General features: G+C 37.8%; 1 protein-coding gene across 6 annotated transcripts in view; it reads right to left on the minus strand.

The window, feature by feature from the left end:
- RERE (arginine-glutamic acid dipeptide repeats) overlaps positions 1 to 26,143 on the minus strand; it is a 771,648-nt gene that overhangs the window by 489,265 nt on the left and 256,240 nt on the right. The window contains exon 1 of one of the 6 annotated variants that reach the window (XM_037828611.1): positions 16,169 to 16,402. The exons of 1 other annotated variant lie outside the window; for it this stretch is intronic. The gene's annotated coding sequence lies outside the window, so the exon portion shown is untranslated. Of the gene's footprint in view, positions 1 to 16,168; positions 16,403 to 26,143 lie in introns of those variants that run through there. 4 more of the 6 variants (XM_037828612.1, XM_037828610.1, XM_037828608.1 and 1 more) reach the window with 4 other exon arrangements.

A 26,143-nucleotide genomic window follows, 5' to 3' on the forward strand; every position in this document is an offset into this window, starting at 1 on the left:
TTGATTTAGGTGATGAATGTACAACTATGTAATGGTACTGTAAACAATCGAAAGTACAATTTGTTTTGTATGACTGCGTGGTATGTGAATATATCTCAATAAAATGATGATTAAAAAAAAAAAAAAAAGAAAACCACTTCCTGTATCTTTGTAAGGAGTCCCAAACAGGTTTTACTTCATTGACAGAACTGCAAGAATACTGGTCCTTTGAGAAGCCAAGATTCAAGTTCTTGACACTGCCACTTACTTTACTGCCTTGGGCAAATCACTCTACCTCTGAGTCACAGTGTCATCTAGGTAAAATGGGAACACTGCTTGGCTACTTCACAGAGCTACTATGGGAATTAAGTATGGCATATGTAAAGGAACTTATAAACAGCAATGTGTTTTACCACTGTAAACTAGGAATAACGTATTTCAGTCAGTCATAACTTACTACCTATTGTATATCCAAATAAAGGTTCCTACCCTCAAGAAACTTATCTACTTTGGGGAAAACCTATCCTATTGACTATAAATCAAGTAAAAATTCAAGATTATCTCCTCTTGGATCCTGTAAAACTTGGTTCCCCATGAAAACTTATCCCTACCTCTAAATTCTGAATCTCTGGGTACAAGTCATTTCAGTTGCACAAACCAGACTCTTTGTAGGACCCAACTCTCACACCAAATAAAGTCAGTAAAGTCCAATTAATTCTTCCTCATTCAACCACAGCAAGAAATATTTATGTTTGTCAAATGTCCAAGCACATACAAAAGGTGTTTTGCTCAGTTCATACAGTCTAGCAAACATATCCTGACTGTCTCTGTAAGTCATCCATTGCTCTGAGTCATAACTTGTTTATTTCAAGCCACCATCATCTCTGAAACAAATTAATACAACTGCCTCCAAACTGTTACTATAATTTTTTTTTCACTTTTCTTCCAATCTGTCCTCCAATGCAGCCCGCCAGCATATCTGATACCCCGTCTTTTTCTTTTTTTTGCAGCACCTTTTTTGAGACATTATTCACATACCGTAGAATTAATTCTTTTAAAGTATAGAATTCCATGCCCACCATTTCTTTTGAAAGATTACATAAACCTTCACATTCTGGCTATCCTTGCTCCTCTCCAGCTTCCTCTACTGCTTCCACCCATGCCCTTCCTACATGCTCCAGCCACCTTCCTCAGTTCCTGGAGCCCACCTGCTTTGAATACTCTCCCCTTATCCTTTGTCTACCTAAACTCGACTCACACTTAAGGTATCAGACATTTATGTACTCAAATCCAGGAAGAGTCACCCAACCACCCAAAGTCGGGCCTCTCTCATGGTGCCCCATTCTGCTGGTAAAATGACCCTCACTGATCCCACTATAATTATCAATTGCTACCATGTGTCACTTCTCCAATAACTGCAAAGACCATGAGGACAAGCACCATGTCTACCATATTTACTTCACCAGAGCAGTTTGCTCTGTGTATGAAATTCACTAGAGTTTTTGTCCTCACATCATTTGACTATTCAGCATCATCCGGCAGGACTGACCACACATTCTCCTTCTAGAAAGGCTCTTTTTCTTTGGCTTTCCTGGCATGGTCCTCCTGTAGGTCTATCTAACATGTTATGTCCTGCCTGAACCAGCCCCCCTTCTACATGGTCTTTTTTGGTGACTGGTGCCTCATCCATCCTGTTACACAAGCTGGACACCTAAGCAGTATCCTTAGTGTTTCCTGTCTCTCATCCCATATCCTATCATCCCACAACAAATCCTGTCATTGTTACCTTATAAATTTCTCTCAAATTAATTTATTTCCTAACATCTGCAACACCACAATCTTAGTGCAAGCTACATTAGTATGGCTTTCCTGGACCACTTCAATTGGCTTCATGACTGGTCTCTTCAAATCCACTACTTTGAACCCCTCCAATTTTTTTTCTCCACTGAAGCCAGGATCTTCCTTTCAAAAGGCTACTGATCATGTCAATCCCCACCTTAAAATATTTAATTATCTTCCACTTTTGCTAGATAAAAACCCAATCCTTTAGAGGAATCTTGTAAGGCCCTTATCTTTTCATGGCCTAGCCTTTATCTTTTTATCACTTGGTCTCATCTTACACCACTCTGTACTCTAGGCCCAACCATACTACCTTCTTCTTCAGTTCCTTGAACACACCCTCTCCCAGCTACTGAGCCTCTGTTCACGCTCTTTGTTCTGTTTGAGATGCTCTTTTCTCCTCCCTAGGATCTCCTACTCTTTCTTCAGGTCACACAGCTCAATAGCAACTTCCTAAAGATGACCTTTCTTGTCCAGTATGACGAGGTCAAATCCCCTTCAGAGCACTTTCCACAATTGTAATTTTATATACATTTGTGTGATTAACATCTGTCTCCAGCTCTAAGCTAGAAACTCTGTGAGGATATAGACCCTTGACTGTTTTTACCCTCTGTTATATTCTCAGATACTAATTCACTGCCCAACACACAAAGAAGATTAATAAATTATATATTCTCCCTTCCGTTCTTCTCACACGTAAGTTGGATTAATCAGGAGGGAATTATGACAAGACTTTTATTTGGTAAAGAAAAATTTTCAAGAACAGAATAACTGAAGTGGTACTTGAACTGGCTCATAAACTATGAACAGGATAAAGAGAAGCAAAAAGGTAAAAGACATCCCAGGTGAGAAGAACTTCATTAAAAAGAGCATCAGATTAAATAGCGTACCTTGATGGCTGCTATAGGGAAAAGCAGTAGGAAATAAGTGTAAGTAGAGAGAGTAGAACAGATGATGGAAGATCTTAAAATAATAAAGTAGTTAAAAGTCACAGAGGAATTAACACACACTAACCATTTTGCACACTGACTCACTTAATCTTCACCATATCAAGGTGTGACCATATGATTTACCATCCAAACTGGGACACTTTGAGGGTGAAAGGAAGCATGATTAATACTTATGCAGGAAAAAAGTTTGTAAACCAAGTCATAGGGTCATTTTAAGCATAATCCTATTCAGAAGATACTATACAAAAGTATGCAGAAGGGCTAAGCACACTGACCAACAGTATGAACCCAGGCAGCTAACTCCAGAGTCCACACTCCTTAAATTACACAATCTTAAAAGCCAAGCTAGCCAATAAAAGAAGGCTAAGCAACAGTGTGCTGCTGTGATAAAGACTCTTGAGATGAAAACTGCATTTTAGTAACATTCATCTTGCCTGACAGGAGCTATTTTCTTCAAGAGTTGTTAGTACCATCCAAACAAGCTTGTTTTAAAATCCACTGTATCTCTGAAAGTCTATATAAAGAACCAAAGCACCTTAATTACTTCTGCCTTTGCCATTTCTGCAATTACTGTGTTTCAACAAATGTTTTAGCATACTCCTTTAGAAAAAAAACCAGATGGCCCAAGTGTGGAAGACCTAAGTGGGCTGCTTATTCTGCTGGGCCCTGTCTCCAAGAGCAGCAGCTGCAGCCAACAGAAAAACCAAAGCAATCTATATAGCCCGGCAACTTGCTTGTCAAAGGGAAATCAATTTTTCCTATTCCCTTTCATATCAACCTGACCAGGAAAAAAAATGTAATGAAATGACTTTTGCTCTGAAAAGGGCAATGTCACTCTAACTTATATTCACTGGATAAGATATCAGACATTCTCATAAACAGCAACATGCTGTGGAGAATATCTCAAAATATGCCCAAGTATCACTGTAAGGCAACAATGAAATATACAGTCAGCTGATGTGTAACCTCATGCAAAGGTAAGACTGCTTTTTTCTCTGAAACTGATGTTATATTTAGAGCAGTTCTTCCATGTAAAAACAAATGGGTTGTGTTTCACCAAAAGGGGAAAAAGAAAGGCTTTAACAAAAGAAGGTTTCAGTGGCTAAGAGAATTCAAATAGTCAAGAAGCTGTCCTGGAGGTTACTCCTATGCAAGCTTCAGCTAGATTTGCCAGATGACCACAGTATGATAAGCCCAAGTCAACAGTGGTCTTGAAAATCCTAAAGAATACCCAGATCCCTGTCTAAGATTCTATAAAAGTATCACTCACTGAGTTTATTCTTCAGGAACTTAAATCCTCCAGAGAACTCCCATGCCAGCTAAATCTCAAAACCCAGAGGCAATAGCCTCTTCAAGAACATCAACCAGATGTGTCTCCTTTTCCCATAATGTCGACACCCCTTTTCAACATGGAACAAGTTAGGGTGGTCACTGACTAGACATCCCTGAAGATCAAGAAAGTTATTAAACTAGAGGAAAGGGTAACATCAGACAAGGTGGAATTTAACAAAGGATTATGAATACTGAATCTCTATATAATTTTTTCTTCTTAGTTCTAGGGTATCAAAATAGCTAGAAGAAAGAAGTGAAATGGTGGAACGGTAACCCAAAGCATCCTTTGAAATTTGTTCTATAGTTACTTGTTAAACTGTAATATGAAAGTTATCACCTTTTTGTATATATGATATATTTCACAGTAAGGAAACAACTGAAAACTATGGTACTGTAACTCATAACATTTTTGGAAATTTCCTATATAACTACTTGTTAAAGCATACTTTGAAATACATTACCTTTGTGCACGTTATATTTCACAATAAGGAAATAACTGAGACTGTGGAACTGTAACCCATAACATTCTTTGAAATTTGCTAACTACTTGTTAAATTGCACTTAGAAGTTATCACTTTATGTATATATGTTATACTCTACAATAAAAAAATATGATTTTAAAAAATGGTTTGTGAAGTTCTGCCACCTGACCAAATCTGACCTTTTAGGCAAGTGGCTTGTTTAAGCTTGTGCGTTCAGTCTCCATATGCTCTCTACATTTGCACTTAATGAATATTTAAACTCAATCGATCCTCCTAAGAGTTTATATACCATTCCCCAAACACATGGCTTATTGGATGAACTTAAATAACTGCCACAGGATGCACTTGGCCAAAGCACAGAGGGGCTTGTGTAGCATTGAAACAGAAGGAGGCACAGAATGAATTCCCCCTTCATCAGAGGTGGGTTCTTAACTTCCTCTAAAAAGACACATTAACAAAACATAGGACCACCGCGAAGGATGGAAAAAGTACCCAGAAAAGCAAAACTCTAGGTTAGAATAACTCAATTAAAATGAAATAACAAACAATATATAATAAGTTTTATTATTTGAAGTAGGAGTAAGAAATTCCCAAAGACAAGGTGCCCAGGAGTTTCAATAAAAATAAAAAATCCTCCTTTTAATTAAAGAACACACAAACCCATTCACACAAGCAATTGCTTTCCTATACTGTTAACAGTAATGCTTTTGCCAATTACATGCAGAATTTTTATCTTGCCCATTGCCTAGAGTTGTGTCTCTTCTACTCCGTAGGTTAAGGGAAATGCTACCTCTAAAACCAGCACTTCTCCACTGGGATATGACTGACATTTTGGCCAGATAATTCTCTGCTGTGGGGGCTGTCCTCAGCTTTGTAGGATGTTTAGCACCATCTCTGGTCTCTACCCATGTAGATTCCAGTAGGACAATCCACTGCCCAAGTCAAGACAACAAAAAGCAACTCTAGATACTGCCAAACATCCCCTGGGGAGCAAACTCATCCATAGTTTGGAACCACTGCTTTAAACAAATAAAGTTATTTGTCTATTGCAGCAATTTCAAAGAGTTAACCATTTGTAGTGCTTTATTTGAAATTATGCTTAACTAATATGAAATCCATAAAGCTAACACTATTATAAAAACTATAATATGCCATTTCCTTTGTTCTCAGAAAATAAACTGGACCAATTCAAAGAACTGCCCAAAACAGTAATTATCCAGATGCTGGAAGCTGCGTTAAGAAAGCAGAAGTAAATACCCTGAAAATCTTGGTGTTTCCTGGCGAGCGCTGAAGATTGGTTAGGAGCAATTATTATTCATTGGTGACCTGCTTCCAGAAGCCAACTGGAGGCTTCTGCTGTCAAACAAGGAAAGGGAAAACCTGGTGCCCATAATGCCAAGCAAGGACAAGGGAAACAATGCCTATGAAACCAAGACCCTGATCTGAAAGGAGAAAAGAATTCCTAAATTCACTTTCCCAAAGGATAGCAGTAAAGAGAAAACCAAGAGTGGAAAAGATAAACATAAAAGCCAAGCGGATTGATAAACAAAATGTGGTATATCCATATAATGGAATATTATTCAGCAATAAAACTAAATGAAGTTCTGACACATGATACAATATGGATGAACCTGGAAAACATTATGCAAAGTGAAAAAACACAGTCACAAAAGACCACATATTATATGATGGCATTTACAAAATGTCCAAAACAGGCAAATCCATAGAGATGAAACCAGACTGGTAGTTGCCTAGGGCTATGGGGTGTGGAGGGTTTGGCAAGTAACAGCTAAGGGGTACAGGGCTTCTTTTGGGGTTAATGAAAATATTCTAAAACTTGTTTTAGGCTCACTGATTGCACATATCTATGAATACACTAAAAGACATTAAATTGTACATTTTAAATGGATGAGTTATATGGGAGGTGAATTATATCTCAATAAAGCTGTTTAAAAAAACAGCTTTTTCCAAGGTCCAGACCAAAGAAGTAGCCAAGGCCTCTGGTGCGCCAGGCTGTGGGACACTTGAAGCTCCTGACCCCCAAGATAAAAGCAGTGATTATTCTGTTGCATTTCCCTCATCCTTGTTTTTAAAAGAATAAAAGAATAAATCCCTACAAATGGCTTATATTAAACTTTTACATTTTAATTAAAAGTTATTAAACATGAAAAAAATTAAAAAATAAAAAAACAGCTTTGCTACAGCCAAACAGAAGACACATTTATAAATTTTTACAGACGCATCTATAAAAATTCACAAGGATGAGCTCTACCTCTGCATTTTAAAACTGCAAAAGTATAGTTTAGATAAGTAGAGGGATTAGTTTTACTTCAAGTAATACTGGGAATGAACAAGAACCTTCTTTGGACCACAATAATCTTTAGTATGAAAGAATTCTTGGTCAGGCTTACTACATCAACATATTCAAAAATAGGTAAGTTAAGAGTTTCTTTCAGTTTGCAGAGTTCTAAACTCCGAAATAATTTGCAATCACACAATAAGCTCTCAGCATTTGATGAAAAGAAATGACAGAGTAAATTTTATTCCTAATAATACAATTACACTTCACACATATATGAAAAATCAAAAGCATTCATAATGTACTTCTAATCCTTTGATACAAATTACAACAAGGAAAAAATAGAACCATAAAATTCCCCAGAGCAGTCCTTCTAAACACTCAGAATATAGGTCTTAGATGGAAAGGCAAACTAGCTCTGACTAAAAGCAGACGTCCTGGCCAAAACTCAATTTGCCATTTTCTATGTCTGAGCTATTCCAGCTGGATGTCTCTAGACTGAACAAACATATTACCCTGTCATCTTTGTTAACCTAATGTCATTCAAAGAGAAGAACAGAAGAGTAATTCAAACTACTCATTCAAAATGTCAGCAGCTACTCAGTGACCAGGAAGGTGAGGGGAGGGCCTGCGAACACAAATCCTAGAGCCTGGACAACACTTAAATGTTGTAGCTGTGCCACTGATCATCATGTAAACATCCATCTCCAGAACACAGTCTCTGTCAATTCCTTCATTAATTCAGCAAATATTTACTGAGCACTATGTGCCGAGCACTATTCTAGGAGCTGTAGATATCAAGGCCACAACTTGAGCTTACAGTCTAGTGGCGGAGGGTGCAGACAACAATGTAAATGCCTAGTATAACTAGAGATGAGTGCTTCAAAGAAAAGTTAAGCTGAATAAAGGAGAAGGACTAACAAAGGGTCATCTGAGCAGAGATGTAAAGGAAAGGAGCAAGTCATGTGGTTATTTGGGGGAAAGAGTCCAAGCAGAGACAGAAGCAAGTACAAAGACCTGAGGCAGAAAGCCTGCCTGGCCTATTCAAACAAAGCAAAAGACCAAGGTGGCTGAAGCAGTGAAGACAAAAAAGAAAGTTGGAGATGAAGTTCAAGAAATAGCTGAGGCCTTTGGCATTTACTAGAATAAGAGAAAAGCTTCTGCAGGGAGAGGTAATTAAACATTCAAAGTGGCAAAAGAATACTTTAATAGACTCCCGCTAGTTCCTGTAGGGTTAGGAAACTATTGATTCAGGCAAGGTAGTGGTAGTGCAGGTTTAAGAAATGGTCAGATTGTAGATACGCTTGAAAGTAGTGCCATCCAAATTTGCTGAGAGATTAGATGCAGTGTGAGAGAAATGAGCGAGTCAGGGAAGACAACAAGGTTTGGACTTGAACAACAGAAGAACAGAGTTGTCATCTACTGATAATGAGAATGGGAAGGAAAATTGGGAATCCTGTTTTGAACATGTTAAGTTTGAGGTGCCTAGTAGAAATCCAAGCAGAGATCTCTTCATGGATTAAGAGGTTAGAAAGCTCTGGCCTAGAGATATAAATCTAGGAATCAATCCTCAGCATACAAGGAGCCCAGAAAAACAGGAGACTACATGGTATTAAACAAACTACTGAGAATTAAACATTCAAAGTGGCAAAAGAATACTTTGAAACAAACCCTCTATATCTGTACAAGTACCTGTGGATAAATTCCATTTTAATCCAGGCCACTACAGTCCTGGCTGGTTTCTGCTTTAGGAGAATAAGGAAGGGTATACCTCCCTCTGCTGTTTCACAGAGAAACAGGAGAACCTGTCCAAATGAAGGCTTTCGTCAGTGGTTTCTGGACCAAAAAAAAAAATAATAATAATAATAATCTGTTTGAAAGATTCTTACCTTGCATATTAGTAAGAAAGAATTGTTAGATTTAAAAAAAAACAGCCTCCTTTAAACTAACATTTTTGAGGGCCTGAATGAACTACACCAAAATTGCAAGGTTCCCATAAGGGGTGGGGTGGGGGTGGGGGGGACATGTAGTGACGAACAGTATGAATTCAAAATGAAAATTCAACTTCAGAAAAATGAGATAGATTTAAAAGTTTCCCTAGTGCATTTTGGCCAGTGTCACAATTTGAAACCTAAAGAAAAATTAAGTCAGATAGAGAAACATCTACATATACTTCATGAAAGTTCATTATTTTTAAATACTTGATATTAAAAGGTTTGGATTCAAAAGCTATGTGAATTATTACAAGAAATCTAAGGTAACATTCATCAATGAAAGAAAAGGGAAAGCTGCTATATTTAAAGAATAATCATACACTTGAAATACAATTTAAAGAGAACAAATTACCAAATTGGCAATTACAAATAACAAAGATGTGTCTAGTAATGTGAGAAACAAGCACTATTCCTAAAAAGAATAAATGCTCACCCGATTGTGGAGAAGAAAAGAATTTATTCAAGATCTTGCAAGAACGGGTGCACAACCAAAATGTGGGGGGTTGACACCCAGAACAATAGACCCAGCAGAATTTACTCCCTACACCTAACTCACAAGTCCCTTCCCTGTTTCTCCAGAGACTGGATACTCCAGAGGTTACATTCTATTCCACAAGCCTAACTAGCCAGCACAAATTTGAAACATGCAGCCCACGCAAATAGGAAACATTTGAGTTAAGTTTCCCCCGTGAATTTGCAACATTTGGAAGGGCTGGAACAAATCCCCACCCCTGACTATAATGGTTATGCCCAGGCCTCTTTAGAGCCGGTCTGGGCTAGTTTCATAACAAGTTATGAGGCTATTTTGGGAACCTCTACCCTCCAGTCTCCACCTTGCAAGGGTAGGAGATAGTGGGCAGATAAACAGGGGGACCTACTCTGGAGTACAGTTTGTCTTTTTAACATTTTGCCAATTCTCGAACTGCCCCACCCTGCCAGGCACACTTATACTCTGTGAAAGCTAAACTTAATCTCATTCTCACAAATCCCCCCTCTTTCTTTTAAACTCTCTTTAGCTTTCACACTCCAGTCTCTCAAATCTCTGAAGAGCTTTCCCACATTCCTCATGGTATAAAGCCTCCTCTTTGAGGGGGTATACATTGTTGCATGTGTATTGAACCCGCTTTTGTTTGGTTAGGGCTGTCTCAATAAATCTTTGAGTCAACCCCCCCTCCACACACACACACATGGAATGATGCAGCAGCCAACTGCTGTGAGTACTCCAGCTACAATGATAAGAGAGGTCAAAATGGACACCACCACCCCTTTCCACTTTCCAAACCAGCTTTCCAACCATCTAGTGAGAGGATTATTAATACCTGAGTTCCCTGCTAATTCTTCAGATAAAGCAGTTAGACCTTGCAAAGCTTCGGTGACAGTCCCATCAGGTGCTGTATTATATAGGATAAATGTACAACAACTGCCACCAATCATTACACAAACGCCTCTGTTCTAGTTCGCTGATGCTACTGGGATGCAAAACACCAGAGATGGATTGGCTTCTATAAAAGGGGGTTTATTTGGTTACACAGTTACAGTCTTAAGGCCATTAAAGTGTCCAAGGTAATGCATCAGCAATCGGGTACCTTCTCTGGAGGATGGCCAATGTTGTCCAGAAAACCTGTTAGCTGGGAAGGCACGTGGCTGGCGTCTGCTTCAAAGTTCTGGTTTCAAAATGGCTTTCTCCCAGGACGTTCCTCTCTAGGCTGCAGTTCCTCAAAAATGTCACTCTCAGTTGCTCTTGGGGTATTTGTCCTTTCTTAGCTTCTCCGGAGCAAGAGTCTGCTTCTAACGGCCATCTTCAAAATGTGTCTCATCTGCAGCTCCTGTGCTTTCTTCCAAGTGTCCCTCTTGGCTGTAGCTCCTCTTCAAAACATCACTCACAGCTGCACTGAGTTCCCTCTGCCTGTCAGCTCATTTATATAGCTCCACCGATCAAGGCCCACCCTGAATGGATGAGGCCATGCCTCCATGGGACTAGCTCATCAGAGTCATCACTCACAGCTGGGTGTGGCACATTCCAAGCACATCTAATCAGCACCAAAATGTCTGCCCCACAAGACTACATCAAAGATAATGGCGTTTGGGGGACACAAAACATTCAAACTGGCACAGCCTCCTTTTTCAGCCAGCATCATGTCTAAGGTTATTCTATTTTTCCATGCCATTCAGCTAGTAGCATCTTGCTGCTTCGTGATGCCCTTAACTGCATCTTTGGTGTAACTGATAAATTTTTGTTGGTTATAATATATGTAATTAATCTAGTCTACATTCTTATTATTATGACCCACCAGAAAAAAATGACCCAAAGCCTGCAGCTACCTGATTTTTAGCCTTAAACTTATTTGGGATTCTCTGTGGAACTCCTACTCTGTCTAAATAGATTCGGTCATTGAAAGGACCAGGTAAGCTTTTTTGCTTCCCTTTTCTCTCGGGTTTTCACATCCTCCCCTTTCTCAAATGCCAGGGTGAATGGAATGGTCAATTGAATCACAGTAACTAGAAAAAAAGGCAGTAATTCTTTCACTTGCTGCTCCGCCCCTCCTGTATGAACAAATCAGTAACGGTGATCTTCAAGAATTTAAATACATCTTCATCAAAAAGTCTTCATCAGAAATTATATATGGTCCTTTTACATCTAAAATATGATATGAAAATGTCTGCTTCTCAGAATCAAAATTTCCATTAGAAACGTGGAAGTCATTTTATTTGAACATTTTATATCAATTCAGTATTTATTCTCTTTCCTTATTATATTTTCTATCTTATACTATTAGAGAATATGTTTTTTTTTTTCAAAAACCCTCAATAAAACACATCCAAAATATTTTCAGATTATCCCAGTATGCACTACAAACATTGTTTCCTCATCTGGCACAATGTGAAAAGGTGGGAAGCAATGACTCCAGATAATCTTGTTAGTGCAAGCACAGTTCTACAGTTGACTGTTGATTATATAGATTCCCTGTACTTGATGGTACAAAAGGACAATGTCCAGTGTAGGAAAAGCCATTTAAAAAGGGGTAAGGCGTATGGTGTGCAAATAAAACTTAAAAAAAAATTTGGAGTCAATCCCCAATAGAGTGTAGATTTCTAAACTAAGGATTCTTACAGACAATGATCTAGCCTTTGCCATTCACCTGCAATGAGGGTAAATCGGTTTTCCTGAGCACTGAAGTTCTCTCCATGGCCAGGAACAGAACACAAAAGACAGCCAAAAGTGGCCAGGTGACGTATGACAGTATGCAAAAGGCGTAACTGGCGAACCAGTGGACATTACCAAGCCAAACAGGCACCTTCCACCTTGTAACCTGAAAATGAGAAAATACACTACAACAAGTGAAAAGAAGGAAACTATGAAAGGAAGCTGGGGACAACAGGGACCTCCAGAATGTCAACTATCCCACTGCAGGCTATCAGTAGGAGCTGGAAAGCTCCCACAAAGCTCTCTGGTTATTCGGCCTCAGGAATACCCACCCAGTTTCTGGCCCCAATATGTCAACCCCATTGTATCTTCACAGTTTTCAGAGTCCTCTCTCAAAATAAAATAACTCTTAAGAATATGCCAGCACCCTTCTATCAGGTGTCTAAAACAAAACTAAACTAAACTAATACCATTTGCTCAGGGTAAAATACGAATTCCATCTACAAAAAAAAATTACATATAATCTGCAATAACTATAATAAACTCAGTCAGAGGGCAGAATTACAATGAGGAAATCCAGTGAAGTATATATACATTTCCATCCTTTTGATAAGGAGAGCAGCCACACATTCAAGAATAAAATAGTGCCTATCATTATGAAGGAACTTAATCTGTTTATATGGCAAGCTTTAGAGGAGTATATAATCCTCTCTCCTCTGCAATTCCACCCCACCCCACTCCACCCCATCACAGATCATCTGCCCCAGTCCTGTTCATCAAGTAATGTATTTTCTTGTGAAAATCTCCTTTACCTCTCTGACCAGGTCCACCTGGAAACAAAAAGAGAACGTCCTCTAGTCTACATCATGGGTTTCGAATATAAATATGACTCTTTTCTAAAGCATGTATCTGTCAAGATCTTGGAAAGAAAGTAATTACTAAGAAAACCATTAATTTGCAAAACAAAGGGATCCAAAAATAAGTGCCAAAATAAGAAAAACTAAATTGCTTTCCTTTAAAGAATGGGGTGGGAAAGTTTATAAATATTTTTATTTTAAAACATACCAAGGTTAAATCTATAACATTACAATTTAAAACACAACTTTTCTTAAATAACATGGCAAAGTTGCAACTTTTTCCATAGATCAGTGGCCTAAAGGGGCCTCATCTTGACATTCATAAACTATTAACCCAACCCTGTAACTAACACTAGGCTAAAAGAAAACTTTTTGATTTACAGACTTGAACATTATCATCAAAAACAAAGTATTACAGAATTCTTTTTTAGGATAATATAGGTAAATTTTCAGAGCTTTAACCAAGTTTTTTCACTTTGGAAGCAAATGAGAACAGGATCACACCCATGAACAAAAACTGAGATAACACTGAGCAGGTGTTACATTTCTTCCACAAGCAAAGAGATCTTTCTAGAAGTAAGAGATCATCTAACAAGACTTGAATTCCTCATGTGTTGGCAGGCTTAATCAATAAAACATAGCTATTCTTTTCTAAGTTTCATCTCCTATACTTCAAGATAAAAAGAGAGCAATTGCCAGGTTAAATGAGGTATGCATCCCAACTGTTCAAAGTCAAGTTCCCTTGACAAACTTTCTCAATAATGTTGTCAAGGAAAAATTAAACCAAAAAGCAAAATACTCATCTCATGCTCCAAAACCAAAATACCAGAAGCTCAGGTTATTGCCCAATGTAAACATATACTGAAAAGCTCTAGTCTCTAGTGATCTTTAAGATTATCCGGAAAATGCAAGCAAGACAGTATTCAGCACAAGAGAACATAAATCCCAAAAGTAACTGATAAATGCAAACTAGAAACTAGAAGGCTGAAATGTAAATGGAGCATAGGGTTATAACAGCATTCTCAAAAGACATCCTCTGTCATTTCAGCAAACAGAAAAATTTCTTCCCAAAAGCTTTCAACTGAAACCTGCCACTTTGGGTTAATTTGCTCAAATCCATGGGACCTGGGGGAAATACAGAGATCCCTTTCTTTATGTTCCTCCCTGCTTTACTTCGCAACTTGCCAAAAAAAAAAAAATATATATATATGACTAATTACCTAGGCATATGTGTACCATTCTCAGCAGCTGGCAATTTTTTGACTAGCTGGATGTGATATGTGTTACTTCTCTATGTCTGTCACTTTCAATATCTTTAAACAAATGGCATAGTATAGAACAGGTGGAAAGTATTTTTAGACTATTACAGACTTAAAAATTTGTGGAAAAGGCAGTGATAATAAAAGGGCAATTGTTGTCATCAAGGAAAAACCCAGAGCTGTGCCCAATAGTAAAGAAAATATTAAGTATCTGAGGGCCCCCCACAACCACATCCAAAACTAAGCCAAATCCTACTCTACCAGGAGCAAAAACAGTAGGGTGTGTGTCCTGTTGGTGACACTATTAACATTTCCTGATAAGAACACTCTGACACACAGGAAAAAGAACACAGCAAGGATATCGACTTAGGATTCAACAGTGTAGAGAAGATACTTAAAGCCACAAGAATGAATGAGGTAACCCAGGAAGAACAATAGGTGAAGAGAAGGGGCTAAAAAGACAGAAACCATATATATAAGGACAGCCCATGGTAGTATTTCCCAAATCAAATTCCTCAGAAAGAATATCCAGAGGGCCTATGACAGACAGCTCAAGCCTAAAACCACAACCAATAAAACTTCCTGTGTAAAGTTAAGTGCAGGACACACTACTTATAAAGACACTTAAAGTCTGCATTATATATTGTCTTATTAAAGGTTCTAAGAAGTCCATTGGTTATAAAAACTCTTCAACAAGTTACTTACTACACACCCACAGCATATTTCCCAGTAATGGAGTAATTCATCTCCATATGACAAAACTTATAATCGATCAGTGCAAACTTTCAACAGCATTTGAGTCATTGACAAGAATAACAGAAATTTTACAACTCAACTGCACTCAACTCATCTTTGGTGTTCTTGGTGGGAATCCAACTCCCCAAGCACCTGCCACATCAACGTGTGCCTTGACCACTGATCAAGTTTTAGAAAAGAAAACCAAAATATTCAATTGGCCATTCTTTTCACATTAGAGGCCAAACCTCAACTCTACATATAAAGAATCATTCTCTTCACAAAACATTCTTAAATGACAAGCTGAAAGACTTAACATGAATCAAGTCAGTTTTTCTTTTTCTTTTGGCCAAACCAAAAAAAAGAGGATAAATAAGGGAGAGGGGTCAACTCACTCAAGCGGGCCATTAATGTCAGGTAACACTGATGATGATAACAAATCACATTCTACAAATCCCCATGGCACAGAGGCACTCAATAAACACTCTGCAGAAAACAGTATGCTAAAATACATCCAGCTAATCCTAGGAAAGTTATTTTAGTTCGTACTGCTAAATGGGAAAAGGGTCAGTTCTCCTCAGGGAGGCTTTCCTTGACTACTCACACCCCTCAACGGGCTCTCACAGCCCTCTGAGAGACTGGTTTCCCCAAGCAGACCCTATCCAGTCTGAATAAGCACTCCTAGTTTCTGTTTCAATCCCCAAGAACAGGAACTGCACCATGTTTACCTTAGAAAACAATCAAATATTTGATGAAGGAACAAAATCCACTTATTAAGACTTCATTTTTCATTATCCATTAACAAGCTTCCCTCCTTTATAATCCGAAAGCACAGATTCTTAAGGCAGAATGATAAGGTTCTCATTAATGCTTTTCTTAAATACATTAAAATAAGCTACCTTGGGATTTTTTTGTTTTAAAAATTAAATCCTAATTCTCCACTGCACACACTAAGAGTGACTTTATACTCTTTTACATTCCTTTCTCTAAAGGATCAACTTTCTCTAAAAGAAAACAAAGATAAAAGCCCATGTCCACAAAACTACACCACACTTATAAATGAGAATGCCCTCAGATACACATTGTACAGTCATGTGAATCACGAAACAGCTTTAATCTAGGGCTGTGTAATCCAATGTGGCCATTAGCCACACATGACTATTTAAATTAACTGAAATTAAATAAAATTTAAAATGCAATTCCTCAGTCAAACTAGCCACATTTCAAATACTCAACAATCACACGTGGTTAGTAAAATATTAATAATCCATTTTTCCCATTTCAATAGGCCACTCACTTTTATTCAACTCTAATAGCTTCAATTATGAGAATATGCATAAACGTGAACCCAGGGACTTCATCCTCGATTCTCACAAAGACAGAAGATTTCAGTTCTTCTTAGAAAAAATAGAGTGAGAGAGTCCAATAGCAATCTAAGGCTTTAATCTTCCATTCTTTCAGCAATTTACACAACTTGACCTGAGGAAAAAAGAGCAAGAAAGTATTTTTCTCCACTACACCATTTATCCACAGTCACCTATGCCAAGTTTTAAAATCACAGGTTCCATTATCTTATGCCGTTAGCCTTCTTCCTTCATAAATTCTCCTTTCCATCCTGATCTCCTCTTACTCATTCAACATATTATGACATCATTCTAAAATCAGGGTCTAAGTCTCTGGCAGTAGGCGGTATGTAATGACAGTCTGGATAAAATCATGAGTCCATCCCGGCTCAGAGGATTTTAAAAATTCTATGCAATTGTTGTGTGGGGTTGTAGGAGGTTGCATGTTTTTCTTCATAATAAAAACAAACCTCAATTTGTGCAATGTTGGTACATTGCCTCTTTATTTATAACACAAGATGACAGTTCTGATTATCTACAAAACTGGAGCTTTAAGGGGCACATCTTTTCATTCATTTATTTCTCAAGAATGATTGAAGTATTTCAAAACCTTCCCTGAGCACTTTGCTAGTTCTATCTGCCACTTGTGCTGATTAGCATCAGTTTCTTATATACAGGAAGAGAGGCAGGCAGACTCTTGATTTGAGGCAGGGATAATTTATAAAATTCCTCTCTAAAACTTGAACCATAAACGTTTTTCTCTAATGCAACACTGCAGTACTGGCTTGAAAACAACACTCAGGGGAGACCTGTTTCCTGAGTGATGTATGGTGAGGGGGGAAATTATCACAGGGACATGTGGCAAAGGATTTACTGCCTTAGAAGAATGGTAGTCACATCACACCAACACCCTTTCCATACAGACTTGGAGCAAAATGGGGAAAGGCATGTAAACTTGTTCAGTGACCAGCATTCTGCCTTTCTGTGTCTTATTTCTTACATGAAGTAGGGAGAGTGGTGGGACCCTGAATGTATGCATGAGCTGCATTTCTCTGGACCTGCAAGTCCCAGGTACCAATGATCTCTGCCATGAGAAGGGACCAAAACGTAAGCAACTACTCCCTTCCATTGGAAGAGCCTTCAAATCTAAGACAGCAAGCAAAAGTAGAACTTCTTTATAGAACTAAAGCAAATTCTCCTAGGGAATTCCAGCTTGAATGCAAAGGATTCCACAGAAAATATTTCCAGAATGACTTTGACAGGAACAGGAAGGAACCACTCAATAACAAGGATATAAAGTCACACTGATGGGGGAAAGCAGGGGGAGGTAAAGAGGAGGATGGAGGAGGAGCAGGAGGAAAAAAAAAAAAAAAACTTAGATCTTGAGACAGGAGAATCAGAATTAGGGCTTCAAGATAAAAAGGAAAGAGGCTGTGAAATACAACATCTATGCATAAATGGGTCCTTAGAAGAAAAGAAAGCACTCAGTCAGGATAAAAGGAAAAGAAAGAATTATCAGTAAAGAATTAGCCCCATTGAAGTGTGAAAAACCTTACTGATTTAGAAATGAGAGGGCACCCTTATACTATTCACATCCAGCTCAGGTTAGGACTTGCAAACTGAGTACACTATACCCCAGGAAAAGGAGACAGGTAAATAAAAAAACATTAAGAAAATTGCTTCCCACTAATACAAGTCAATCCTGCAGGAATACATGTTAAGAAAACATTACCGTGTGTTTTCTACAAATGCTAGATACAGGTCAAAATTTCCAATGGATCAACCACATGGGCGGGGAGCCAGAGAAGTAGGAAAGAACATAAAACAAAAGAGAAGAGAAATTTGAAAATTCTTCACTAAAACAATTATAAGCACTGAGATACAACAATGCTAAATGGGGTGGGGGGACCTTAGAAACTAATTTCCTGGCTTTTAAAATTATTTGTTCCTTCTAACTTACAACAAAGCTAAGAGAAACCATCCAGAAAGAAAAGGATATGAGGGGGAGGGGACAGGGAGCCAAGAAGAAAGCGATAATCTACAATAAACTACACTCCTATCAAATAGCTCGAGTGGCAGAGGCACTTCCAAACCAAACCAGATATGGATTTTATATAAAAGGAATAAATGATAAGGATCACACTGATAGCTGTTGATATACTTAATTATATATAGTAACCAGGAAGGTCTTTTTCTTAGTATTTTTATCAAGTGCTTTGAAAAATAAAGTTTTGGGAGCCACGTCTTCTACCTACTCATCTTAAAAGGAAAGATAGCTGGCTCTTCAGTTTAGGTAAGCTTTAAATTATTTGGTAAATATTTGACTTTAGAACAACTAACACTGTGGCAAAAGGGCAAATATTTGCTTAGCTTAATCATTCTCTATATATTATTCTACTTCCCCTGTAGATACACAATGTGAGATGAAATCTAAAATCATCATGCCTAAAATCTGGCCCTAGAACAAGTGCTACTGACTATCTCAACAAAACCTGAGGTTGGGCAACACTTCTTTAAATCCTACATCATAGGCCATCTATTAAATAAAAATGAAATTTATCCTTACTACTATAAAGTAGCACAGACAACATTACCTAAAATATTTATATATAATCACCACAGATAACAGTAAAAATAAAGAACTATAGTCCTCACTTGGATTTTTAATGGCAGCATTAAGGAAGTAGGATAAGAATGGGAGAAGAAACTGAAATATATTCTTTTATATCCTAATATTCATATTTAGAGATTTGGTCAAATGAGGTAACAACTTGACTCTATACTTCAGGTTTGAGAAGAAGGCACTTAAACATAATAAACTGCACATCAAAAAAGAATTCTGTACACTCTATTCCCATTTCAGCATAATCGCACAAAGACCATCCCTAATGAGATTTAGGGTTATTTTGATCCTAGGTCTCCTTTACTCTGAATCCTAGCTACTCTGAATAAGTGACAAAGATTTCTGCCTTCCTCACCCCCAGGCACCTCCCCTGTACTGTGGCTCTGTCACATCATGAGATTGAATCTGTTTATTCATGTGTGAAATGCAGACTTGTTCTTCTGAAGGGCACTATATTTTTCATAATTTCATGACTAATAACTGCATCTAAATTACATCTCACTTCCTTTATACCATTTATAGAATATGATACAATAAGTGCTACACACTTCAACATAAATCTTGCTATGAACAGCACAGCCTATGAACTCGTTTCTTAAGCTACACAACCAGTTTCTGTTCTGAGGCACTATGAAAACATGCAAAGTGGGTAGTTTCTGTTAGTTGTTTTTTTTTAAGCGAAACATTCCTAAGTTCATTTTTGTTGTTATTACCCACCATAAACTCTCAAAATGATTGTGGCCATGTACTGTTTAATAAGGAATGACTTCCTGGTTTCTTTCACGTCAAAATGTCCACTGTGTACTGACACTAAGACCAAAGTCTTCCAACATATGAATGTGAAAATTAATGTTACCTACAAAATAAAAATAACTATATTAACTTGCTGTCTATATCCAGGAATGTGAAGGATGTAATAATTATTTAAGGAAAAATACTGGCTCTAGTAATATAAACCTGGAATAAAAATCAGACAGTCAAGTAATGACATATTTCACAAGCGTTGTCAGCCTCAATCAGGTTTTTCAACCATGTCTTTATTAGAAATGACAGTGATTTTTTTGCATGCCTTAACTTCAATCTACAAAGCAATCAAGAATCTTAGTCTCAGGAAGGTAACTGATTCAAAAGCAGGAAATAAAACTACTCAATGCTAAATATGGAAGACCAAAAGACCCTGACTCAAAAATTGTGCTCTATTTACGAGTTCTATGCCTCAGTTTCTTCACCTTAAAACAAAACAAACAAAAACAACAAATAAACAAAAACAGAAAAAAACCCACAGATGAACAGGACTCTAAAATTCTTACTATGATTCATCAATATTAAATTGAATAACTTCACAAAACAAAAATAACAAATTATCAATATTTTCAGTGCTGTATATTTGTCAGCTTAGCTTGAGTATTCAAGTAGGAGGAAGAGATACGGGCCCAAGAAGCCAAGTAGTGCTCCCTATCCCTAGCCATTTTTCCAGACATTCTACAATGCAATACCCTGGGCAACTTAATGTGCCTTCTTAAGGACTAGAAAACTTAAAACACTGGGGGCGGGGGGGGGGGGGTCGTCAGAGGGGGAAGGGAGGGAGGGAGGAAGAAAGGGAGAGAAACAGACACCCCTCTCCACAAATCTCTTCAGTGACACAGAAACTACACATGCCACTGCAGATTGCCTAGAGAAAAACATTCACCAGAATGAATGATGCTGGTTTTGAAAGAATACCAAGAAAGGCATAAAACAGAGAAAATACTCATTTATGGCAGAAATTATAAACAAACTATACTACCTATAGGTTAAAAAGTTTAAAAAAAACTTCAAGCAAATTCCTCCATTTTTCCCCTTCTCCAAAATACCAACCAACTTTTTCATTAATCAACTAGGTTGTCTGGATATGGTCTGGTCACAATCTGATTCCCTTTACAACACCACAGCACTAAATTAGGCTAAACAGAATTGTTCTGCTAGTTTACTGGCTCCAAATATATATATATACACATATATAAAATAGATTAGTACTAACTTTCCACCCAATAGGTCTGCCTACAGTGTCCAGGCTTTCTCCTGTAAACTCTCAACACACATTCATCTACAAGGACAAGATTCTTTGAAAGAGTTTCATGGGCAAATCAAGCAAAAGAAATACAATAAGTCACTGGTCAATATGAAAATGTAATTTCCAACGTAAATCCAACTTGAAGAAAGCTACCTCAATACTTATGAAGCTGTGTGCACTGATCAGCATTTCTAGAGAAGTCTTACTCCATTATTTATAAAACCCTTCCAAATACACTTAGAAAAGGCTTTCTGAGAAGAATTTTATATTTGCTAAGTATATGACAGTTCATATATTTCACAAAGTTTCAATAACAAATAACATTATTTCACTACTTCTAAAGCTAAAACTGTATTTCTAATAATCCAACAAGAAAATAGTAACAAATTGTCCTAAGAAATCTACAAGTAAAAGGTTATTAGATTAAATTAAATTATCTTAAATAATAGTCACTGAATTTTTTCACTGGTACAGTACTGTTTAGAATCTTTTTCAATGTTCAAAAATGTAGCTGTTTTAGAGATGCCAGAAGAAACTAATTTAAATAATCTAAGATTGCTTCAGTCACATCTGGCATTGTAAAAAAACAGACATGCCAAGTAAAACCCCACTAGCTGAGGAAGTTAAAAAAACAAAACCCCACAACTATCCTTTGACTGAGGGTTTCCATGGAGATGTGACTCCATTAACCGTGAGTGAAATGTTTGACTGGATAATTTCCATGGAGGTGTTATACCACCCATTCAGGGTGGGTGTTAATTGTATCACTGGAGTCCTATAAAGGAGTTCACAGACAGAAGGACCTCAGAGCAACTGAGAGTGACATTTTCAAGAGGAGCTGCAGCTAAGAGAGGACAAAACACCCCAAGAGCAACATTTTGGAGAACGCAATTTTGAAACGCAACCTGGGAGCAAATGGACACCAGCCACGTGCCTTCTGAGCTAACAGAGGTTTTCTGGATGTCAATGGCCATCCTTCAGTGAAGATACCCTATTGATGCCTTACCTTGGACACTTTATGGCCTTAAGACTGTAACTTGGTAATCAAATAAACCCCCTTTATAAAAGCCAATCCATTTCTGGTATTTTGCGTAATGGCAGCCTTAGCAAACTGTAACAGATGGTTATTGTAAGAAAGGAATAAGTTTCGTTTTCACATAGAGACAGCATGGAATAAGGGAAATGGAGGCAAAACCAGTTTAAACAAGCCCCAGACAAAGAGAAGAGAGAATCTGTCTGCTCCTTATATGGAAAAGTAACCATAGTTACTGGACTGTAAAGAGATATGAGGTAATATCAGAGGCGGGAACTCACAGCAAAAAAAAATTAAAATTTTGGGGGGATAGGCTGATCAGTTCAAAATCTCAATAATGAGCTAGTTGGCTCTCTGGGATTGGCTGTACAAATTAAAATCTCAAAAGATGAATCAGTTAGTGTTCTCGGATAGGCTGTAACCTCTGTAGTACCCAGTCAATGGGGAAACAGGGGAGGGACTTGCGAATTAGGAGTAGGAGATTTAAAGATCGCCATTCTCTTCCTCTGGCGCGCCAGCCTTCCACTGTTTGGCTGGATGCCCTATCTTGAAAGATCGTAAATAAATTCTTTTCTCCTCCAGAACCGAGAGAGCGTTTATTCCCTTACAGGTACCGCTTTATTTCCGACAGTTATTAAGACATTCAAGAGGACGTGTGACAAAGGCAGCTGAGTAGCTCTGGACAAGAGATAAAATTATTAGCTATACTCATTTAGATATTTTTTAAAGCCATTGGTCCTAGTGGAAAAAGTAGAGTTGACAAATATTTATCAGACACCTATGATATGCCAATCACTGGTAAGCAACCAGTCAAAATTCCTTGCCCTTCAAGAGTTTACATGAATGTGGGAGAAAATACAATAAACAATAAAAACAAATAAGTATGTAGTATGTGAGAAGACAAGTACTACAGGGAAAAAAATAAGAGTACAGTAAGGGGACTCTAGAGAGGAGACTAGAGAGTCAAGGTAGGTCTCACGAGACTTCAAAATGGGGAAACAGGGCACCCAGATATCTGCAGAAATGTATTCCAGGAAGAAGAACCAATTCAAAGGCCTCAATGATCTTCACCAGAGCAGTTTCCCTGGAGGAATGAGGCAAAAGTCTTACAATGGGATGGATTTAAGAGAAGAGAGAAGTGGAGGCCCTAAGTACAGAAAACTTTTGTTGAAAAGTTTTTGCTGCAAGAGAAATAAGAAATACACATTGAAGCGGAAGTCAAAAGAAGGAATTTTGTTTTTATATTTTATTGAAGGGAGAAAAGAAGCAGGTTTGTATACTTTGAGGAATGAACCAGTAGAAAATGAAACATGAATGATATGAGACAGGAAATTAGGATACAAGAGGGCAAGGGATGGAGCCTCAGAGTGGAGGGACTGGCCTATACTAACAGAGTATATAGGCAGAAAAGCAAGAGTCCATGCGGCAAGGTTGGTAGATGTGGTGGTGGGAATATGCAGTTCTCTTCTGCTTTGATTTTTTTACTGAAACAGGAACCTGAGCATGAGGACGGGTGATGAAGTATGAGAGGAGGAAGCATGAAAGAGTCACCTAGGAGAGTGAGCAAGTGAATGGACTAGGAAAATAAAGTATGAACACCCAAAAGCCTTAAGGGCCAACCTGAATATTATGAACCAACTGGGAACCAACACTATGAAGTTCACCTAATCAGAGACATAAAAGTTATCTGTAATCAATTAACAAATAATAAATTATTTAAAGTAAACTGCTAAAAAATTGCAAGTATCTAATATATTTTGAGTACAAAATGTAAAAGCAATGCTCTGGGAAAGCTGCAATTTCTCCATATAATATGCTGAAAGAGATCACATCCTATTTTCACACCGTATTCATAATTGCTTTATTATACCTTGAAGGAGTCATCAGTCTCTGAAGAATTTAATACTCTTGGGCTGAAGTTAGTTTCTGTAAGTCAGACTGGGTTTGAATGCCTTGAGCGAATTACAACATTGTAATAGAGAAGCATTCAGCTTTATCATGTTTGTACTCACAGAAGTCTAAGTGTACATATAAAAGATTATCTAAGAACATTCAATTAATCAACAGGAACTACAATATGAAAAAGCATTCCTAATTACACTGTGTTGTTTTGTACAACTCTGTGAATATAGTAAAAACCATTGATTTGTACACTTTAAATGAGTGAATTGTACGGTATGGGAAATGAATCTCAATAAAGCTTTTTTTAAAAACCTATTCCAAGCTCTTAAACTCAAAGGAAAAGTTTTTATTATCAGGAAGTAAAAATCTGAATTTTTCTTTTCAGATTCTTTGTTAAAATTTCAATGGGAAATGGAGCAAATACAGTTGTTCTGACAGCTGATAAACACAAACTTTGTAAAACTCGGGAACTCTTTCAGATTGAAGGGAAGAGCTTAGGTTAGGGTTTGGGGTTTTGTTTTGTTTGGTATTTGCTTCCCTGTTTAAATGCTTGAAGTTTATAGCGTCTAACAATTCCTGTTTCATCCCTTTGATAAAGACATACTCAAATCACCTGGACTAAAAATGAAAAGCAATCCTTTGGCTGCAAATAGCTACAGATAACTCCTATATTCTATCATAGACACCCATTGGGAAGACTAAATGGCAAACCAATACCAGTAACAAAGTTAAAGGACAAAATGTCAAAACTAATTCAGGCGATATCGTATGTCTTAGAGTTAGGATACTTCACAGAAATTTTTATACTTCAAATCTAACCAGCAGGCTGAAGAATTCATAAGCTCTGATTTTTCTTCCCCAAGACAAGAAAGCTAAATTCAACAATTTCATGACAAAGTTTTAGCTCCCATGTCAAAATGTAAGAAACGGGCCATTTCTCCACCTTGAAAATAATATCCCCACAAAGTTTAAAAATAACCATATGTTCTTCTAAGCATAGGGATTAGAAGAATGAACTGCCAAAATAAAGGTGTTCATGGATGGAACAATGGATTTAGAAGTCAGGAAACATAGCTACAAAGAGGTGTGACCAGCTCCCAAATGCAAGCTGTGAAGAAGGGCAAGTCAATTTAACTCCTCTAGACTTGGTTATCTCATTTTGTAATCTGAAAAGCCGGCATGTACTCTGCCTACTTCAAAGCGTAGTCATGAGGACCAAATGTGAGCTTAGTGAGGGCTGTTCAATAGGTGTAAAGCCTTCTGCAAACAGAAGCATAACCATCATTTCACTCTCCAAAAGCTCAGCCTCTCTGATGAGTTACTGACCACCTTCTACTCTGCATGTACAAAATTTACTGTCCTATATAATTTCTATGACTGTCTTCAGGTATAAAATGAACCTTTATTAAAAACAGAGAGAGATTTAAAGGATGACTTACCTAAAAGGGTCGACACAACTTACTGAGATACAAACGAAATAAAATTTAAAATAGATGAGGGAACTAGGATAACAACAACAGCTAAGGTTTATTAAGCTTTTGCCTGTACTGACTACTACTCTATGAGCTTTCCATTTTACCTTCACAGCAACACATGAAATAGGAATCATTTATAGAAAAGACCCTGAGCACCCAGGGGTAAACTAAGTTTCCTCAGGTCACACACCTAGTTTGGATGCAGAGCCTGACTCAAATACTCCATATTGCTTCTCTTTTCCTTGGGACAAAGGAAAATCATGGGAGGAAAAGGGATTGAAGAAGATTAAACCATGAGTGAGGTGGTACATAAACATAAATGTATGTATTCAATTTCATTTCATATCTTTTGTTAGCTCAAAGTAAATGTGCTAAGTTACAGAATTCTAAAATCCTAAATTAAAAGCAAACTATAGAGTTCTGGGAAGATGGTGGATTAGGAGAGACAGAGCAAAACTCTCCTCTGTGAAAAACACTAGACAAAGGACAGAAAGTGCTCCAGAACAGCAGTTCCAGGGTTCCATTGGCTGGGCAGGGACTTCTACACCCACAGTGAGTATGTACTTGGAGAAAACTAGAGACTGCATTTAACACCAGTGAGTGTTCGGCCCTGGACACCATCGGGGAATGGGCAGTTGGAGCCGACTGATGAACACGGAGGGCAGCAGAATTCCACACACCGGGCACCCTCCTTAGCACTTGGCTTGGATGATAACCCTTTGCAACCCCAAGGCCAAGAGCCCCCATGCAAGGGACTGGTGGTTGCAGCAGGCAGGCAAGCATGGAAGGAGGCAGCTTTCCATGCCCATGCAGCCATCTTAGCAGTTGGCTGGGGAGATACCC

This window comes from Choloepus didactylus, chromosome 2 (genome assembly GCF_015220235.1).
Source record: "Choloepus didactylus isolate mChoDid1 chromosome 2, mChoDid1.pri, whole genome shotgun sequence".
NCBI classification, from domain to species: Eukaryota; Metazoa; Chordata; class Mammalia; order Pilosa; family Megalonychidae; genus Choloepus; species Choloepus didactylus.